Here is a 21,102-nt window from a genome sequence, read left to right as displayed (position 1 = left end):
GAGGGGGCGCCCTAGGTTGCTCTCCCCGGCCTGTAACCTTCCTGTCCAAGCTGGGGTGCTTCTCTCAGAGGGCCACCTTCAGCCCGAGGCCTCCCGGGAGCACACCTTGTCCCCATCTGCCTGCAGCCGGCCCCGCCCACCCTGAGGGCTGCGTGCCAGTGTCTCTGTGGCCACAAGTGCTCTGGGCTCCCGGTTTCCCGGGACTGGGCCATGAGGGCTTGTGTGGGGGAAGAGATAGTTTCTGGAAATGCGGGGTGGGCGGGTAACCATGTGAGCTCTGGATTCAGGAAGGGGTCCTCTGCCCCCGACCTTCTCTCTCCACCTACTTGACTCCCCAACCTGCATGACCATTCTCTGGGGACTTCAACCAGCGCCTGGGAACTATCAGGAACCTCCCCCACTTCTGTCAGCCAGACTCAGGGAAGAGCGCCCTCAGGAGTCTCTACACCTCCCCAGGGCCTGAATAGAAGGACTTTGAGGATGTGAACTGAACGACCTTCTGGGGAGAGTCAGCGACCCTTTTACTCAACAGAGCAGGAACCCAGTCAGCAGGCTATTTGAGTGGAAGGAAATGAAGTGATTTCCATGGCAGCAGAGCCCCCACCGCAGCAACCTTCCTCCCAGAGCTGCTGGCTGACCTTCTGGCCAGGATCCCTCCTACCTCAGCGTGGAAGGCCCGGTCTCGTGGAGAAGTATAGGTTCTGAGGAAAGACCTGGCACCTGGGTTCTGCTGCTACACTTGCCTTATCTCGTGGCCCTTGTGGCTCTAGCTTTCCCAGAAACCTCAAGGGCTTAAGTGCCTGTGCTTACTCAGAGGCCGCACGCCATTCCCCATTTCCAGCCTCAGGCCCTCCCCCTAGCTGCCTCCTCTAGAGACCCCCTCTCCTCAGCACACACACACACACACACACACACTCTCTCTCTCTCTCTCTCTCTCTCTCTCTCTCTCTCTCTCTCTGGGGATGTGCCTTCTCACAGAAGCTCGACCACAGAGATGCTTTAGGGACTGTGCCCAAACTCCTTCATCCCCAGCCTCTCAAGTTTTTGCTCTGATCCCTGGCACCCCCTGGAGCTGTTCCACCTTTGGAACCTTTCCCAGGTGGCAGGAGTGCCTAGCACAGGGGTAGTGACCTAAGTCTGAGCACTGGCGACCCTAGAAATCTGTTACACACAAACATTTTATTGAGCAGTAAGGGACCCCACTGGGGACAGAAAGGGCTGGCAGTAAAGGAGCATGTGAACCTCGGGGCAGGGTGCATGCTGCTTGACTCTCCATCCTGTTCTTGCTTCAGGGAGCAGGTCCACCGTGCTCCAATCGCCGGGTTTTGGGTCTGGAGCAGCCCAGCTCTTCGTGCGAACTTTCTGAAGAGTGCTTTCGTTTGGGAGCACGTCTGGGGACTGGCTTCACTGCTTCCACCTTTGCTGGTGGGGCCAAAGGAACATCCCCGTAGGCCCGGTAGCCACCAACCAGGCAGTATGTCTCCCCATGCCAGCCCAACTGCGTTTCTCCACGCCCTCGGTAGAGGACATGGTAGTGCCCGGGTGTGGGAGGAGAAACGGGAGCCACTGCTGCTGCAAAGAGAATCAGAACCGATCAATCACTTGTGCTGTGCACAGTCTCCTGCCACAATTTCCCCCTCTCATGTCTCTCCCAGTTTCTGGCTGAAGACCTTTCATCTACTTGACATCCAAAACACAGCCTTGGCCCATCACCTCTATGAGTCCCTAGAGAAGGGACACTGGCTGCAAAAGCAATCCCTAGAGCCTACGGCTGCAGCAGATGAGGAAGTCTCTTCACCGTTTTCCAGGGAAAACAGTAGAACCCGAAAGAAATTGCACTCATGATCCTCTCCATCTCTCCCTTCCACAACAGAGAAAACATTTCTTGCAGTCTGTCACTTCTGAGGCTTTAAGGGAAATGTCTTTCAAGTTTTGGAAAGAAATAATCTAATACAAATCTGTTAAGAACCCCTCTCACCTTGGCAACCCCTCTTGGGCCCCAGTTATACTGCCTGTTTCAACCACACTGAATTCTAGCCCTCTGGTACTTTTATGTAGATTAGAACAAGGCTAAATACTGAGGCAGAGCGATCAGGAGACTCAGAACCGGGGTCTGGGTACCAAGTCTAGGCTCACATCAACGCAGCCTCCTGGGACACCATCTCCTCAGCCCTCCAGTCTCATTAGCACTTCATCACCCCCCCCCCTTCATTCTTCCGGTCTTCCCATCAATATGGCACCACCCTGTCCCCGAGTACTCAGCAACTCAGTACGGGATGTGTCTGAGAGGACCGATAGAGATGTCTGCATGACAGCACAGAGGTGCCTGGGTTTGAGGGTGTGCTTCTAATTGTGGCCCTCTTCCTCAAACTGCTCCATTTACCGTTTGCCAACAAAAATACACTTGTCTTTTGCTAAGAGGCCATTCAGGAAAGGGTCTGAATGGAAGCATCCTGTAGCCCAAAGGGGAAGGCTACATTATAAAGCTTAGAACCATCCTGCACACTTGTCCAGGGATGACCTTTCACTTGTCCTCAGCAGTGAGCCCTGTGGGTCCCTGAAGGTGTCCCAGGTCACTGGTATTACTTACATGTGGGAGTGTGCTCAGTTGTACATAGTTGGCAGGCCCCACAGAAACATGTGCCAGCCAGGTGAGGTGGATTGTATCCCATACCTCCTGTGGAGGTGGCCGGTCTGGGTGTACCTGCTGCACTGCCCACCCAGGGAACAGAGCACAGGGTTGAGTATATATAGCCTATGAAGTCAGACATTGTCTCTGACAGTCAGAGAAACTTCCCTACCAGTTCTCCACCAGGTACGAATCTGTTTTGTTGTCAGTTACCATGGAATCTGTTACCATGGAATCTGTGAGAAGGCCTGTGAGGGCATCACTAGCCAGTGAGGTCATATATGGAACCTGTGACTTGAGGGGCAGGCTTCAGGAGGAGGGGCAGTTTTTTGGAGGAGAACAGGGTAGAGGCAGAGGTACTCTGCCTGGCCCCTCACACCTGGGCCTCCCCACCAATGCCGTAGTCTAGTAGACACCCTAGGTGAGGCGTGCTGGTGGTCTGGCACAGCCCCAGGGGCCACAGGAGGGCAAGAGAGACCCACATTCTGTGATTGGCTTGAGAGGCAAGATGAACGTAAGAGAAAGCTAGGTTGTATGGCACTTACCCTAAGAGGCAGAGATTTGTGTGGACTGGGGGATCAGGGAAGGCTCCTTTGCAGTGGGCCTGAAGGACAAGTGAGATTTGGACCCATGGGGAAAAGAGGGAAGACATTCCAGTTTGGAAGAATAAAAGCAAAGACACACTCTTCTCGACCTTGTCCTGCCCCCAATATAAATTCCTAGCACCCTGAAATTTTTACAACTGAGGACTTAAAAAAACCAAGAGGTTAAGGGGCCTTCGCAGTGGTACACAGGTAGTGGAGAGGTGTTCTGCTCAGTGGTTAGGTTCATGTCGGGGCTCCAGGTTTACAGCTGATAGGAATGTGAGGACAAGCTCCTGCCATTTCAAACATTTCCAAGTGATACTGAGAGAGATGTTAAAGGTGCAAAATGCGGGTGCTGAATGACCTCACAAAGTGGGAATGGTGGGCCCATTTGAACATGAAATGGAAAACAAATTCATGACAAAAGGACATAATACAAAATGACAACATAATCACTACAGTCCCCTCTCCCCTAGAAGTAAAAGTCATTAGAATCCTCTCTCTCTCCACCATGAAAGGATGAGATAAAGACTCAGCAGCAGCCCCCGTGAGAAACATGGTCAACCGTGTGAAGAGGTGTTACTAAGACGATTCGGTCCGCCTCAGAGAAGGAAAGAGACAACTCTGCCCTTAGCCTGATCAGGCCCACGGGAAGCAAGCACATTTGGGGCAGCCTCTGATAGTGTGGCAATGAGAGAGAACCTTCTTTAGGAGGGGACTCCCTGCTGCCGACCCTGAAAAAGCAAAGATGGGACATTGGTTTAATGGGGCTGTTGCAGAGGCGTTGTTCCCAGGAGGTAGAGACTGCTTCGACTACCATTTTAGAGGTTGGGCCACCGTGGTTGAGAAGCACAGCACCTTCTCTTCCTAAACTGCTTGAATCAGCGGGTACACGTTAGGACAGACGAAGTCAGGCCTCATTGGAGCGGACTGCCTTTGGGAGTGGTAGAATGTAAACTGTGAAGGGGAATGCTCTGGAGGAGGTTTGTCATGGCAGCTGGGCCAGCATGAGACCATTCAGATTCTCCACGGCTCCAGAGATTACTTGACTGGGAGCATCCCTGTGATGTGGCGGGGGGACTCCTACCTTAACAGGACCTGGCTGGGCATCTGGGGAAGGCGGAATAAATGGTTTATTAACTTACGAGAGCGAGAGACTCACAAAAGCACTGAGAAAGACTTGTACCTGGATTCTTGAGCCAACCCTAAGAAAACTTATCCAGATCTGGAGTAGGGCTCGGGAGGCTGCACTTTTAAGCTTCCTGGGCAGTCCCACCACAGTGGTCCATGGATAGAGGGACCAAATTATTGTGTGTTCTCAGTTGCTTTGGGGAGTCAAAGTGGGCAATATTAAAAACTGCAGCAGGCATACGTATAAACGGAATATTCAAGGCAAACAGAGGTGTATAGTTACTCTATCCATGAATGAGGTTTGGGAAAAGCCAGCCTGGTGGTTAAATAACACAACCCTTATGACAGACAGACCAGATTCTGTCCTACTTACATGTGTGATTTTGACCCAGTTCTTTTATCCTTCTGACTGTTTCTTCATATGGAAAAGAGCTATGGCTGTACATTTAGCACAATATTCTCTTTTGGCAAAAGTTGCTCTGGGTCCATTTGTGTTCTCTGCAACTGAATCCTTTCCAGTGTGCAAGCATTTTTAAGTTGTTTGGTGAAGTATTACATTTGACTTTCAACTGTTCATTACTTTGGGCAAAGCTTATGTAGTGCTGCAGAGACTAGAACCTATGCAGAGATAGTGAGAGGATGTTATAAGCTTATTCTGCCGGTTGATACAAAAGTTTAACCTTTTCTCCTCTTCCTCCACCTGCCGCCAAGTCATGAGAAAGAAGGCAGAGCCTGGAAATGCACACCAGGCAATACTTCTGTGTCAGTTTGCCTTTTATTCCTCTGCCAGTACTTCCCAGAGAGATTTCACCAAAAGTGCCTAAGCTTGCCATGGCCATTGTTGTGAAGAAAGTTTCTCTCTATTGCTAGTCACATCCCCTTTCCCTTCTCCTGGGGGCTTAATGGATGTTTGGGGGCAGGAACTAAAATTTAGAAGGTAAAAAACAAAAAAACAAAAAACAAAACAAAAGAAAAAACAAGTGTTCTTTTTTTTTAAACATCTTTATTGGAGTATAATGGCTTTACAATGGTGTGTTAGTTTCTGCTTTATACCAAAGTGAATCAGTTATACATAAGTTCCCATATCTCTTCCCTCTTGCGTCTCCCTCCCTCCTACCCTCCCTATCCCACCCCTCTAGGTGGTCACAAAGCACCGAGCTGATCTCTCTGTGCTATGCGGCTGCTTCCCACTAGCTATCTATTTTACGTTTGGTAGTGTATATATGTCCATGCCACTCTCTCACTTTGTCATGGCGTACCCTTCGCCCTCCCCATATCCTCAAGTCCATTCTCTAGTAGGTCTGTGTCTTTATTCCTGTCTTACCCCTAGGTTCTTCATGACATTTTTTTTCTTAAATTCCATATATATATATATATGTGTGTGTGTGTGTGTGTGTGTGTGTGTGTGTTAGCATACGGTATTTGTCTTTCTCTTTCTGACTTCCTTCACTCTGTATGACAGACTCTAGGTCCATCCACCTGATTACAGATAGCTCAATTTCGTTTCTTTTTATGGCTGAGTAATATTCCACTGTATATGTGTGCCACATCTTCTTTATCCATTCATCCGACGATGGACACTGAGGTTGTTTCCATCTCCTGGCTATTGTAAATAGAGCTGCAATGAACATTTTGGTACATGACTCCTTTTGAATTATGGTTTTCTCAGGGTATAGGCCCAGTAGTGGGATTGCTGGGTCATATGGTAGTTCTATTTGTAGTTTTTTTAAGGAACCTCCATACTGCTCTCCCTAGTGGCTGTACCAATTTACACTCCCACCAACAGTGTAGGAGGGTTCCGTTTTCTCCACATCCTCTCCAGCATTTATTGTTTGTAGATTTTTTGATGATGGCCATTCTGACCGGTGTGAGGTGATACCTCCTTGTAGTGTTGATTTGCATTTCTCTCATAATTCGTGATGTGGAGCATCTTTTCATGTGTTTGTTGGCCATCTTTGGAGAAGTGTCTATTTAGGTCTTCCGTCCATTGTTTCATTGGGTTGTTTTTTTTGATATTGATCTGCATGAGTTGCTTATATAGTTTACAAATTTATTTATGTTTATATTTTTTGGAGATGAATCCCTTGTCAGTTGCTTCGTTTGCAACTATTTTCTCCCATTCTGAGGGTTGTCAGAGTCCAGAGTCTTCAGTGTTCCCCCAGTATCCAACTTGGACAAGTGTACAAATAGTGGTGGTATAAATGATGTAGAGAGATGAATAGTGGAAGTAAGTATTGAAGGTAAAATTAATCGTTCAGTAACATCACATAATTAATTTTAAGTGTCCGTGTTATATTTGGGCAGAGTTGTTCAGTTGGCAATTAGTTAAGTTTGTAAGAGACTCAGGAGAGAGATATGTAAGTTTTAGGTCAAGATCTGTGATATATATGGTGGCTGGAATCACAAGAGTAGATGAGACCATCTATCAAGGGCAGAAGAGAGCTTCTGAGAAATACACATCTCTTGGCAGAGGGCAAAGTGAGAGTGCCCAATGAAAGAGATAAGGATGTCCAGAGGCAGGAGGAAGAAGTAGCAGGTTAAGATGCTACTGTTGTTAAGGTGAAAGATTTTTCTGAGATGACAAGTTTGATCAACAAAATCAAATATTGCTGAAAGGTGACAGAATGACCAAACAACATTCACTCAATTTAATCACAAATTAAATGTTGGTGAATGCAATTCCAGTGCAGATAAGTAAGAAGAAAAGAGCAAAATTGTGTGAGTCACGAGGTACATAAAGATAAGAAAATACAGACAATGAGAATAAATACAATTTTTGATAAACTGCACTGTGAAATTAGGAAGAGAGAAAAGGTAACTAGAGAATTACTTGGCATCAAGCAAGAGTAATTTTTAATGGGAGGGGGCCAAAATAAAATCGCTAAAGAGGAAAACCTTAACAATCCCAATGAGGTGGGAAAATGAATGGAAGGTACTGAGGAAGTGAGAATAGGTATTTATAAACTATGTCGAAAAGCTATTCTTGGACGTAAAGAGAAAAAGTTAGTTCGGGGTGTTTTTGCTTTATAGTCTGTGTTTTCTCTGTGAAATAAAAGTTTGATGGGAGGTGATGTCACCTCGAGATAGCGCTCATCAAATATCCTATGTGCTTATCTACATTTTTCATCCTCCTTTGTAGTTCAACTGTTTTCCTTTGATTCGTTGTGGCCAGTGGCAAAGAAGCAGAATCAAGTGTATCACTTCTGAGCTGAGGTCATTAGGAGCCAGTGTCCCTCTTGTCTGGTCCTCTGCTATTGTGACATGGGAGGTCAAATAGTCCAGATGACGTGGCTGCAAGATGGATCAGGACCATGTGATCTGTAAGGGCTTTACTCAGTAGAGAAACAACGTACTTGTATTTTCCACTGAGATCCCTGTGTTCAGTAGATCTGCCTGTGAGAGCTCAGAGAGCATAGCGAAGGCTGAAATGACAAAGGCAGAGGGAGAGATGCTGGTAACAGATGGAAGGCGCCTGGCAGATAATATATTAAATGGTAAACAAAGCTGCTGGAGTAAGAGAGAGAGTATATAAGAGATGAGAAGAAGGCCAACTGTATGTAGTATCTAACGGTAAGGAGTGAGGAGAGAAACAACTGAAAAATAAACATAAAAAGAATGATGAGAAAGAAGCTAGGTGGTATGCCAACAGAAATCCTAAGATTGCTATAAAACATAAAGGAAGGTAGTTTTCAAAGAAGCACCATTTAATGGAGTCAGTTGTTTCCCAAAGGCAAAATGCTGTGGGAACTGAAAATAAACCATCTGATTGGATGACTAAACTTTTATGAACAAAAGTGGAACCATTTCAGGAAAGTCATGGGAGAAGACGCTGTGTTACAGTGGGGAGAGTAATCAATATATTGTGAGGAAAGGTGCCTTCATTTGCAAGAGATGCCCATTAAGAAGTGAAGACAGCATTTAAAGGGAAGGGATAATTTAAGAAAATTAAAAAAAAAATTTAAGGAAACTTGAATAATTCATAGACAAAGAGGGAGGTATTAGTGAAAGACTGAAAATCAGAGAAAGCTATCTTAAGTTGTTGTTATGGACTGAATTGTGTCCCCCCAAAAATTATATGTTGAGGCCCCTCCTCATTTGACTGTAGAAGATAGGAGATAGGTCCTTTAGGGAGGTAACTGAAGTTAACTGAAGTCATAAGGGTGGGGTAATAATCTGACAGGGACTGATGGTGTCCTTATAAGAAGGGGAATAGATTCCAGAGATCTCTCTCCCTCTGCTCGTAGAGGAAAGGCCGTGTGAGGACACTGCAAGAAGACAGCCATCAGCAAGCCAGGAAGATTGTTCTCACCAGAAACCAATTCTTATGGTATTCAATACCTTAATCTTGGACTTCCACCATCCAGCACTGTGAGAAAATAAATTTCTGCTGTTTAAGTCATTCAGTCTATAGTATTTCACTATAACAGCCCAACCAGACTAATACAGACCTTCATGTACACTGCAATATACAGAAGCTAAACAATGATTGTGAGCCAGAGAGTACATCTTGAACAGAAGTGTAATGACGCTTGTGGTACTCACAACTTCACGAATTTTGTCAGAAAGATGTGAAAAAAAGTCAGTCAGACAACGGTTCTGTTAGTGGATATTTTCTTTATGTGTTTGACATAAAGCAGTGTCTGACAGCCTCCCTGATACCCATCCGTATCGCAGTTTTGATTCTGTGGCCCCAGTTCCACATGGCACCAAGGTGCTGTGTACTGTCCATTCTTGGGTTTTTGGGTGCTGTACCTGTTGCCAATAGGTGGGTCAAACCACTGGGGCTCTTCTGAAGTCCTCCCTAAATTTGGACCCAGCTTCAGCTCCAAATCCGAGTTTTCAGAGAGCCCAGGGTGAGGCTCGCCTGCCACAGTAGACACGTTGGCTAACGGGTTGCACTGCAGCACCCGCTCGGACAAGGGCACCATCACGATGCCACCGTTCTTCTTCTGCAGGGGCGGACCCGTGGACAGTCAGCTTGGCCCCCAGCACAGCCAGCTGCCTGTTCACTCTCTCGGCCCCTGTGAGGAAGGTGTTCAGCCCTGGCTTTGAGGTCAGAGTCGTCTCCTCTCTGGGTTTGTGTGAATGGAGGAGCCGCAGCCCCGGTCTGGGTGGTGTGTTGGCCCTGGGTTTCCGGGTTTGGAGGAGCATCTTACCACCTAGACCCCCACCTAGGGCTGAAGAGTTCAGGGGCTGTGGACCGTGGGTTTTGGGGGCAGAAGATATTTAACCTGGCGTTTGAGGAAATGGAGGGAGAAGAGGCTCAGGTTCAAGGGCTCCTGGTTTGAATCTCTTGCTTTAGGTTTGAGGGCCAGGGCAGTCTCTCACCAGAAGCTGCAGGATATCATCAGGAACATTGCGAGTGTTCTTGCACATACCCCGGGCAGCTGAGTGGGAGAAGATGACAGGTGCCTGTGACACTTGTAGGGCTCGCCGTGCCACAGCATCCGAGACATGGGCCAAGTCCACCATCATGCCCAGGCGGTTCATTTCTGCCACCACCTTCTGCAGGGATAGGATGGGGAGAGGGCATGAGGGCTGCATTTATCTTGTGTGTATTTATCTGTAGGGCACAGGCGGGGCTGTACATTCACGTGGGGCAGGGTATGGAATCCGCGTCCTTACCTCGCCAAAGCCGGTGAGCCGACTGACATTGCTGTAGAAGGGGTGGATACCTTTACTGAGCTCTGTGCCCTGCAGGATAGCCAGGATGCAGTCTGACTCGTGGCCATGACTTGGCTACAAGAGCCTAGAAAGTGGTTCTGTCGAACCGTCTACACCTGCAACCGTCTACACCTACCACCCGCCCTGGTGGCCGGCAGGCCCGGGGAAGAGGCCCCGTCCCGCGCTCCCACTCCCGCCCCCGGCCGTGGCGAAACGGCGGAGGGGGGCCTTTATCCGGAGGGAGCTGTGGAGAGCCACACCGGCGGACAGGTGGCGGCGCCGGGGCAGGGCGCCGGAGGGGGCGGCCAGGTGCAGGTCGAGGGGCTCGCGGGCCGCACGGACGGCACCCGGGCCCGCGGCGGAGTCTGAGTCCGGGCCAGCCACCCCGGGAGCGTCTGGGGTGCGGCCGCCTTTCAGGGCCGCCTTCTGGCCGCATAGAGCGCCCCCTCTGGCGCGCTGTGGTGGGAGGGGCCGGAGGAGGTGGGGCCTGCAGCGGTGCCCGTCGCGGGGGCGGAGCTGGCGGCCACCGCCAAGGGCGACTAAAGGAGAAGGCGGAGCCGCAGCGGGAGGCAAAATGCCTATGGCACCCGGTATTCCCAGGCGGTCTCCCATCCAAGTACTAACCGGGCCCGACCCTGCTTAGCTTCCGAGATCAGACGAGATCGGGCGCGTTCAGGGTGGTATGGCCGTAGACGGGGGCAGGGGATCATTTGAAGGGGGTCTTGAAAGGTAAGAGTTCCACAGTGGCGACAGGGCATTCTGTGCAGAGGAAACAAGATAGCCAAAGATCTCTATCCATTGACCTTGCTCTATTTTCTTCCAGCATTTAGCACCATCTGAAATTATATTTTTATCTAGCTTCTCGTTGTTTATTTTCTGTCTCCCCCATGCACTCTAATTCTCCAAGTGCAGGAAGCAGGTCTATCCTATGTGCCCAAAAGAATTCCTGGCACATGGTGGGTGCACAGTACATATTTGTAGCATGGATGAATCAGTAGGCAGTCCAAGCAAAAGGGAGAGAACGGGATTTGATGAGATCTATAAGTACTTATGTGGTTTCATTTCAACCTCACAATTCTCCTTCCTAAGAAAGATGTCATTATCTCCGTCTTACAAATAAGGAAACTGAGGTAAGACAAAGGCAAGCAACTTGACAAAGGTCACACACCCAGTAAAAGGTAAAGCTGGCATTGAAGCCTAAGCTAGCAGGTTCCAAAGTCTGGACTGTACCACAGGAAGAGGCTAACAAAGGCCTGAACTAAGTAAAGCCGTGGCAAGGGAGTCAGAGAGAAGAGTTCATGCTTAAGAGTTGCTGGGTTTAATAAAATGGAGCAGACGTGGCCACAGACTGAAAGAATCCCCTGCAGATTCATCACCATCTGAGCCGCTAGTCCTGACCTCCTTCTCAATCTCATGGGGATGACAGAAAAAACATGCAGCATTGGCCACTAACTAGCTGTTTAACTTTGGAAGCCTTAGATATCTAATTTCTCCAAGCATGTTTCCCCCACATGAAAAAAAATGGTGACAGATACTAGGTTTGCGGTTGTTATATGAGATGATGCAGATGAAGCACCCAGGACAGTTCCTGGCCCATAGTAGGTGTTCAATAAATATTAACTTACTTCTCTTTCCCCATGGCCTCCTGCTATCTTTAGGTCTGGGAAATACTATTCCCAAGAGGAGGACCAAAGAGGGAGGAAGTGTTAGGAGGGCATCTGCTCTGGGGCAGGTATGGAAATGGATAGTCTCAAGAAGGTAGTGAGTGACAAGCCAGGCCTGGAAGAGGTGGGTGGATAAGAGGCTAGGAAAGTACCCAGCAGTTTTCTCTATGAGGAAAACTCTGACCCCCCCTATAATGAAGGTTCAGACAAGCAACCAGAATTCCAAGTCATGTGCCCAGTCTTTTCTCTGCACAAAAGGTGTAGCCAGAGCTTGGTGAAGGGGAAGCAGGGGACCATTTGACTTGGGCCTCATACGTACAAATTTGGTTGGATTCCCAAAGGAAGTTATTCATCAAGTTATTATAATTTGGGGTGTTTAAAATGTTAATTTTTAACAGTTATCTGTGAGTTTAATTATGGATTGCACCTGGTAGTGATTTTCCATTTCTTAAAACATAATGTACACTGCTCTATACAAACTGTGTCCTGAAATAAACATGTTATTTGTGGACTCATTTTTAAAAGGGGTTAACTTATAAACAATTAAATTATACCACAAGTTTTTGTAACTGTCTTTGAATTTTCACATTTCCTATGTGTTGGAATTGTTTCAAAAAGAAGAAGAAGAAAAAAAAGAGGCTTGGGTTTCTGGGTCTCTTCAGCTCAAGAGGGCGCAGGGCAGTGGCAGGCCAGAGGCAGCTAGAGGGGAGGTGAAGAGCCTGTTACTGAACTTGTTTACAGCACCACCTGGTGTTTATAACTCATTAAAATGTCACACTTCCTTGTCCTTAAGCCCTGGAATTTGCTGAGTAAAATCCCCACAGCTATTTTCTGAAGCCCTCTCTCTCAAAATTTCTTTTTCACTCACTTAAAAAGAATAAGGCTTATAGACAAGAATCACCCAAAACAGAAGTTGATGCCCCACGACTTTCCTTTGTTTTCTTTTAGCTTTGTGCTGTGGGACGGAAGGTCTGTATGTAATACTAGTTCAGACTGACTGAGCAGTGACTATGTGCCAAGCAGTTCTAAGTACCCTGCATGGATTAAGTAACTTAATTATTATAACAACTCTAGAGACAGGTATTACTATTACCATAAGCCCATTTTACAGATGTGGCTACTGAGACACAGAGAGTTTAAGGAATTTCATAAAAATCACTAGAAAGTAGCAAAGCAAAGATCTGAACCCAGGCCTGAAGCCTTGCTTCAGTGTCCATGATTTTAAACACTGTTATGCTGCTTTTCCGTGTAGGTGCATGTTTCAAGAAAAGGTATCTTCTTAATTTTTATTTGGCCTGATATTAAGAATTTAATTTCCCTGGGTAAAGCTCGATGGACCAAGGATAAACAGAGCAGCAAACAAGTTAAAAATATGCCTTCAATAATCATCTGCTATATGAGGCATTAAGCTTCTCAGAAGCCTAGACCGCCCTTTAGAATGTCATACAATCCAGAAGCATGGCATACAAAACAACTTAGTGTTTGTTTATAACAACGCTACCACCACCAAGAAAGCATTATAATCCTCTGTCTTTTTAAGAGTTCAACAATTTCAGATCTCTCCTTTTAAAGGGGTAGTAATAATAATAGCTACAATCTATTGACTGCTTTTTTGTTTTTGTTTTAGAGAAGCATCAACTAGTGAAAAACAATGTGGGTTTGGGGGAATCATACTACCTGGGTTCAGATCCTGTTATTTTTTTTAATGAATTTTTATTGGCATATAGTTGCTTTACAATGTTGTGTTAGTATCTGCTGTAGAGCAAAGTGAATCGGCTATACATGTACATATATCTCCTTTTTTGGATTTTCTTCCCATTTAGGTCACCACACAGCAATGAGTAGAGTTCCTTGTGCTATACAGTATGTTCTCATTAGTTATCTATTTTATACATAGTATTAATAGTGTATATATGTCCAATGGAATATTACTCAGCCATAAAAAGAAACGAAATTGAGTTATTTGTAGTGAGGTGGATGGACCTAGAGACTGTCATACAGAGTGAAGTAAGTCAGAAAGAGAAAAACAAATACCGTATGCTAACACATATATATGGAATCTAGAAAAAAAAATTTTTTTTAATGGTTCTGAAGAACCTAGGGGCAGGACAGGAATAAAGACACAGGCATAGAGAATGGACTTGAGGACATGGTGGGGGGGAAGGGTAAGCTGGGATGAAGTGAGAGAAGAGTGGCATGGACATATATGCACTACCAAGTGTAAAACAGATAGCTAGTGGGAAGCAGCCGCATAGCACAGGGACATCAGCTCGGTGCTTCGAGACCACCTAGAGGGGTGGGATAGGGAGGGTGGGAGGGAGACGCAAGAGGGAGGAGCTATGGGGATATATGTATACGTACAGCTGATTCACTTTGTTATACAGCAGAAACTAACACACCATTGTAAAGCAATTATACTCCAATAAAGATGTTAAAAAAAGTATTTAAAAAATAGTGTATATATGTCAATCCCAATCTCCCAATTCATCCCACCACCACCCCTTCTCCCTTGGAACCATACATTTGTTCTCTACATCCGTGTCTCTATTTCTGCTTTGCACATAAGATCATCTATACCATTTTTCTAGATTCCACATATGTTAATATGTATTTGTTTTTCTCTTTTTGACTTACTTCACTCTGTATGATAGTCCTGTTTTTATTTTTAACATCTTTATTGGAGTACAATTGCTTTACAATGTTGTGTTAGTTTCTGCTGTATGACAAAGTGAATTAGCTATACATATACATATATCCCCATATCCCCTCCCTCTTGCTTCTCCCTCCCACCCCTCTAGGTGGTCACGACGCACTGAGCTGATCTCCCTCTCAGAGACAACCTATAGGCGACTCAGGGGTCAAGCAGCAGATTGGACCACAAGACCTCTAAGTTGCTACCAAACTGGGGATCTGGACCCATTTCCTAGTTTTGCTTTGAAATACACCTGAAGAAATGAAAAACAGGTGGTCGCCAACTTTCAGAGAATTGAAGTCTGTTTTCTTGCCAGTTATTTTTCTGCCACCATCAGTTTCCATAAACCCTATGAGGAGACATATGTCCTCCCTCATTCTTATAGATCCAGTTGGATTGGAGATGACGGAAGTGATGGCACAAAGCCAGACACGTCTTAGCGCTCACTCCGCACTGTCACCAAATGGCCAGGCGTCAACCTTGAAGCACAATCTCTATGCTGGTTCCTGCAGAGACAAGAAGAAAGAATAGGCAGAGCCTTTGGACTTCAGGACTTGTGATCCCATTTTTGTCCTCTGTAGCCGTTAGGACTTGGCAGTACAGCCTGAGGCCAACAATACTGCCTGGCTACACTCTGCAGCCTGAAGATCTGTCCACACAGCCAAGGGAAGGCTGGGCAGGAGGCAGCCAGCAGGCTCTCACACCACCTGCCTCCCCTCCTTCCTCAGTGGCTCCCACGAGGGCACAATCAGGGCTGGGAGGCTTCATGAGCCCCCCTTGGCCCGAGTCAGCAGGGATTCATACCCATCCTGCCGGGACCATCTGCACTCAATTATAAGCCCTTTGGAAGCCAGCAGAGGGCTGTTAAGCTGCCGCTGGTTCTCTATGATTAGCTAGTTCTTGTCTTTTGAATACTGCATATGGTGCAGCCAGCTGCAGAAAGCATTCATGACTCAAAGCTTTTTTCCCCTCAAAGAGAAAAGTGCTAAGTTGTTATTACTATGGGAAGAAAAAAAAAGTTTAAAACTCTTACTTTCTGGTTAAGTTCCTCTTCCTACCTTAAAATTCTACCTCTTCCCAGGATTGGGACCATTCCTTTGTCTGTTTTCTACCAGCACTATATAGGTACTTGCTTGCTGAAGATGAGCCTTGCTAAGAAATATCAAGACTGTGTATAATTCCAGCTCAGGTGTTATTATCCGTGGTCCAGTAGACCCTCTTCTCTCCCTTATTTTGTGTGAGAGACCTGACGTTAAGGCATGCTTTTGATGAAACCACTCCAAAAAGTCAACTCTTTGCAATCAACTCAGGAGCCGGCGCCACTGCTGAGGCTTACCTTCTTTCCCAGGTGCTGAGCCAGGAACAGAAGCAATACTGCTTGGTTCGCACTTGAAACCCTCAGTGTTCTCTGTAGGCGAGAAGCAGTTAGCTGGCTACAAGCTAGCATTAAAATCAGTAGGGATGCTTAAAAAAAACATGTATTTCTGGGGCTATACATAGACTTGAAATCCAGGCTCACATGTGAGTGGAGGTCCAGAGAAGATGGAGATTTGAGAGTCTTGTGAATAGTGATAATGAAAGCCATGAATTAGCTACAATTCACAGGGAAAAGAATATGGAAATAGAAGATGGGGGTAATCAGAGTCCCTTCTTCCTCATATCTCTGAACTAGGCAAATAACTCATTTCTTTTCTCATAATACACAGGCTCTATGGTAAACACAGCACAAATATGCCAATAACCACAGGGCACTCTATGGATAAGACAATTCTTTGTAGAGTGGATACATGTATAACTGATTTGCTTTGCTGTACACCTGAAACTAATGCAACATTGTAAATCAACTATACTCCATTTTAAAAATATATATTTAAGAAAATGTTCTTTGTACCATGAGTTTGGCTGGCTTAAGCCTATAAATTTGCAAAACTTTAGGAACCCATCTATATATGGAATGAATAGTTCTACTCTCCATGTTGAGAGACAAATAAAAATGCCTATTTAAATATCTAGCAGGAAAAGTACCCCAAAAGTGATTTCACTTTTTTTTTTCTTAACATATTCTTTTTTTTTTTTTTTTTTAACCCCACATTTGTTTATTTATTTATTTTTGGCTGTGTTGGGTCTTCGTTTCTGTGCGAGGGCTTTCTCTAGTTGTGGCAAGTGAGGGCCACTCTTCATCGCGGTGCGCGGGCCTCTCACTGTCGCGACCTCTCTTGTTGCGGAGCACAGGCTCCAGACGCGCAGGCTCAGTAGTTGTGGCTCACGGGCCTAGTTGCTCCACGGCATGTGGGATCTTCCCAGACCAGGGCTCGAACCCATGTCCCCTGCATTAGCAGGCAGATTCTCAACCACTGCGCCACCAGGGAAGCCCTTTTTTTTTTTTTTTTTGATGAGCAATTTTAAGCATGTCCAAGAGGAAGAAAATCTGTACCAATATGGGTTGTTCCACTGAGCCTAATGGGAGCCACATGTCTATCTGACAAGGGAGTTACAAGTTTGGAAAGGGAGAAAACAAAAGGAACCCTGTGTTGTTAGTCTGAAATTGGAGGTAAGGTGTAAATTCATGGTTTTCAATATATGGATACAGAAATAAATTTAGATGTCATGGGCACATAGGTATGTGTATACATACACACACATGCAGATATTCCCAAACTCTGACCACTGAGATGGCCTGGGACCAGTGGCTCCACAACAGTACTGGGTACACTTAGCACTCAAATCTTTGCTTTAAGATAATTTTCCACTAAAGAAAGCAGGGCTGGAATAGGGAAAGTACAAGACAAACTTGGAATGTCTTATAGTGTCAGAAAATAAAGAAATGCCCAAGTTAAAGGGGGATGTGTCAAGAAGACACAGGAGCCAGCTTGAAGGTGTTCCTGCTGGCCATATCTGAGACCATTTAAGCATCTAAAGGAATAACGATAATAACCAATTACAACCCACTGAATAAAAACTGAAGAATCCATACTTGTAATATTAATATAAATTAATAAAGGGGGAATGAGTGATTCTATAGTGGAAAAGTCTGGCAAGCACCACCTTAAACAAGTGGTCAGTTAGTGTCATAATGATGGGACAGGTGGAAATCATGCACCGCTTGAAGAGATGCAGCGAGGAAGACGCAGCATTGCTTCTATGCTGCTCCTGCCAAAGATGCATAAACTAAACCTAACCTAACCTAATCTGACAGGAAACACCATCCAAAGTAACTGGCCTGTAATCTTCTAAAGTGTCAACGTCCATTACTCAGCCATAAAAAGAAATGAAATTGAATTATTTGTAGTGAGGTGGATGGACATAGAGACTGTCATACAGAGTGAAGTAAGTCAGAAAGAGAAAAATACCATATGCTAATGCATATATATGGAATCTGAAAAAAAAAAAAGGTTCTGAAGAACCTAGGGGCAGGCTAGGTAGACGGAGACATAGAGAATGGACTTGAGGACACGGGGAGGGGGAAGGATAAGCTGGGACGAAGTGAGAGAGTACCATGGATTTATAATACACTACCAAGTGTAAAATAGATAGCTAGTGGGAAGCAGCTGCATAGCACAGGGAGATCAGCTCGGTGCTTTGTGACCACCTAGAGGGGTGGGATAGGGAAGGTGGGAGGGAGACGCAAGAGGGAGGAGATATGGGGATATATGTATAGCTGATTCACTTTGTTATAAAGCAGAAACACCATTGTAAAGCCATTATACTCCAATAAAGATGTTAAAAAAATTTTTTTTAATTAAAAAAATAAAGTGTCTAGGTCAAGAAAAAGCTGGGGTACCATTCAGAATAAAGGCCACTACAGAGACATGACAACTCAAAGCAGTATGTAACTCTGAACTGCATCCTTTTGCTATAAAGGTTATTATTGGGACATTTGGCAAAATCTGAATGGGGCCCAAGGATTAGTGGCAATTTCCTGATTTGACAGTTGTTTTGAGGTTACATAGAAAAATGTCCTTGTTTACATGAAATACATACTAAATTCAGGAGTGATTTTTACGAGTGACAGGCCCAGCAACTTGGCAATTTATTTTCAGATGATTCAGGTTCTGAATTGGTAATTTTTCTGTCCGAGAATAGTTCAATTTTTTTTTTTTTTTTTTTTTTTTGCCACGCTGTGCAGCTTGCAGGATCTGTGTTCCCTGACCAGGAACTGAAACTGGGCCTCGGCAGTGAAAGCGCCGAGCCCAAACCACTGGACCGCCAGGGAACTCCCTAAAAATGTTTTTAAAAGTGTAACTTCTTTTCCTTTTTATGTTATATGACTTAAAAAATGACTATAGCAATGAAGACAGTGATGTTGACGATGAATTTGCGACATCAAGAATTTCATAAAATTATTTCTTGAAATAAGGTAGAAATTAATGTTATTTTATATAATGTGATTTTTTAAGTATATATTTTCATTAAAACATTTAGGAGTTAAAAAAAGATCAGTGAACGAATGTGCTCTTCTAGGTTGAATTAAAATAGAATATTTAAGGTTTAAAAAAGTTTGGCTGGGGAAAAATAACAGTTTTGCAAAACCTTTGCGATCCAAAACTAAGATGATATTCAACAGCAAGAAGTATTCCAATTTCTCATAACCAGTTCTCACAAGCAAAGAAATGCATGCCTCACTTTAAGAAGGTGTCAAATAGAAACAGGCAAATCTGAAAGAATTTACCCAGTGTAATAAATTAGAGGTGAAATCACAACAAAAGAATTTATGGCGTACAAAAAAATTCACAAGTAGAAGATTCCTTCTATCAACTTCTCAGAGTTCCATGAGCTCTCCCCTGACCTCTGAAAGATGGGTTTTACCAAAATCTGGTTTACACGGAACTTTTCAGGTATATATGGTCTGAAAAGAAAGAAGTATCTGCTAAGAACCTGCCTGGTGCTCCTTCCTTGTTGCAGCCCTTCTTTGTGTAAGTGATCAGAATCAGGTCCAAGAGACACAGAATCAAGCATGACATATCACACCAAACACCATTTCCTGTCCAACCAATTCTCATCTCTCTCCAGTAATGAAGAGGTGGACGTTCTTCTTGGACTGCAGCATCTGTGCAGCCCGCTCCACCCCGACCACAGCAGACAGCCTCTGGGCATCGTACTTGGAGTAGGGGACAGTGCAGGTCCAGGCAGCTTCCTCTCCTCTGGTGGTGGCTTGCAGCATGTTACAGACTTCACTGTAGAAGTGGGGATATGTTGGCAGTTCATAGAAAATTAGGTTCCTGATGCCTTTTATTGTGTATCTGTTAGAAGGAGAAAGAGAGGCTATGTCTACATGAGAAATTCTATGGAAAAGCCACCGAAGAGTTTTACAGGGACATAGTCACTCTCGCTGTTTCATGCAAGGAGAAAGACCATGGCACAAATAACACACAGACCAAAAGTTACTCTAATTTGAGCTGGAGGGGCTCATTTTTTGTGACAGTGTATTTGAATTCCTAATGTTTGGCTTAAGATAATGATAAAATGAATTTGCACTTCTTGAGCCTAATCTGAGCAGACTGAGGTAGGGTGGGGAAGAATAGTAGACAAGGATTAGAAATCTGTCACAGAAAATTTGAAAAGCAGGCATTTCCAATTTAACGTTATCCTAATTATAATCAGGCAAAACAGTGTTCTGTAATGGAGATGAGGTCAGACCAGACCCAGTACATAAAATAAACAGCATAAACTGTAAATGCACTCCCATTAGTCTTTTCTTGTCATTCTGTAGACATGTTAACTCCATGGCAGATGTCCCAAGTTCACCCATTTACAAAATCCTGCCCGAGGACCCATTAGGCATTATGGGAAGGCAATTAATTTCAACAGCTTCCTCGCTTCTTTCCCTGCTGCACAGGGCTGCATGGTGTGTGTGTGGGGGGGGTGCAGACCCTAGGGACGCGCCTTACGGTTCGGGTTGAGATCAATCATTCCCTCTTGGGCTCCATGACCAAAGATTTTATACGTTGACAAGTTTCTGATTTTTCCTGTTAAGACTCTCATACAGGGCTGATGTCAGACTCCCTCGGGAATTTTATTTTATTCATGGACGGTAAGTTTTCCTTGTCTTTTTATCCCTTGGCTCATCCTGATCTCTCTGGAGACCCTCCTCTCCCAAAATATAACTGCAGTCCATTACTTGGATCAGCTTTCCACATCCTCTTTCCATAAAGGAACTTTAATGGCTAATGATGTTGAAAAAACACAGTTCTGCCTCAGTAGTTATCAAAACAAACACAGAGTTCCATTTCTGCTTAGTATGTAGAAAACTCAAGAGAATACTGCTCCCATGCTAACAAGAAAAAGATAATCTACAACAGTGTTCCTTTTCCTGAGCCTAGACAGCTGATGTCACAGGGCAACCAAGTGAACTGATTCAACGGTGCCCTGGTGTGTGTTTAACAACTGATTCTCAGTGGGGGAGGATAGGTGCTGATTTGAAGCATTTGCCAATTTCTGTGGTGTAAATACTCCATTTCAAGCTACCAGTGTCATGTTGCTGAACTTGGAACTGGGAAGAGATGTGCAACCATACCTTAAGAGCTGGTATGAGCCAGCTTCAGCCCATCACTGACTGAATTCCAAAGAGTGACAAGATGGTCTGAAGAAAGACAGGACATATGAACCACTTCACCTTTGGCAGAGCACAGTGGGGAAGAGGGCAGCTGCTAAGAAAGTGGGTAGGAAGAAAAAAGCTACACTTTTAACAAGTTCTTAAAGGGCAATTATGGGCTTGCATGACAGTTCAGAATCCCTGGG

At 45.1% G+C, this 21,102-nt stretch overlaps 3 pseudogenes across 3 annotated transcripts in view; 2 read left to right on the top strand and 1 right to left on the bottom strand.

Moving 5' to 3' along the window:
- Positions 1–21,102, top strand: part of LOC307065619 (centrosomal protein of 78 kDa-like) — a 203,874-nt pseudogene that overhangs the window by 79,320 nt on the left and 103,452 nt on the right. The window lies entirely within an intron of this gene.
- The window catches only part of LOC307048610 (centrosomal protein of 78 kDa-like), a 148,507-nt pseudogene that overhangs the window by 43,560 nt on the left and 83,845 nt on the right, over positions 1–21,102 (top strand). The window lies entirely within an intron of this gene.
- Positions 19,059–21,102, bottom strand: part of LOC307066860 (U3 small nucleolar RNA-associated protein 25 homolog) — a 28,099-nt pseudogene continuing 26,055 nt past the window's right edge. The window contains exon 12 of the transcript in view: positions 19,059–19,604. The product of the transcript in view is annotated as a U3 small nucleolar RNA-associated protein 25 homolog (transcript). The remainder of the gene's footprint in view (positions 19,605–21,102) is intronic.

Source organism: Hyperoodon ampullatus (assembly GCF_949752795.1).
Source record: "Hyperoodon ampullatus genome assembly, chromosome: 2".
NCBI classification, from domain to species: Eukaryota; Metazoa; Chordata; class Mammalia; order Artiodactyla; family Ziphiidae; genus Hyperoodon; species Hyperoodon ampullatus.
Note: the sequence above shows the minus strand (reverse complement) of the source record. Positions and strands in the feature narration are given on the sequence as shown.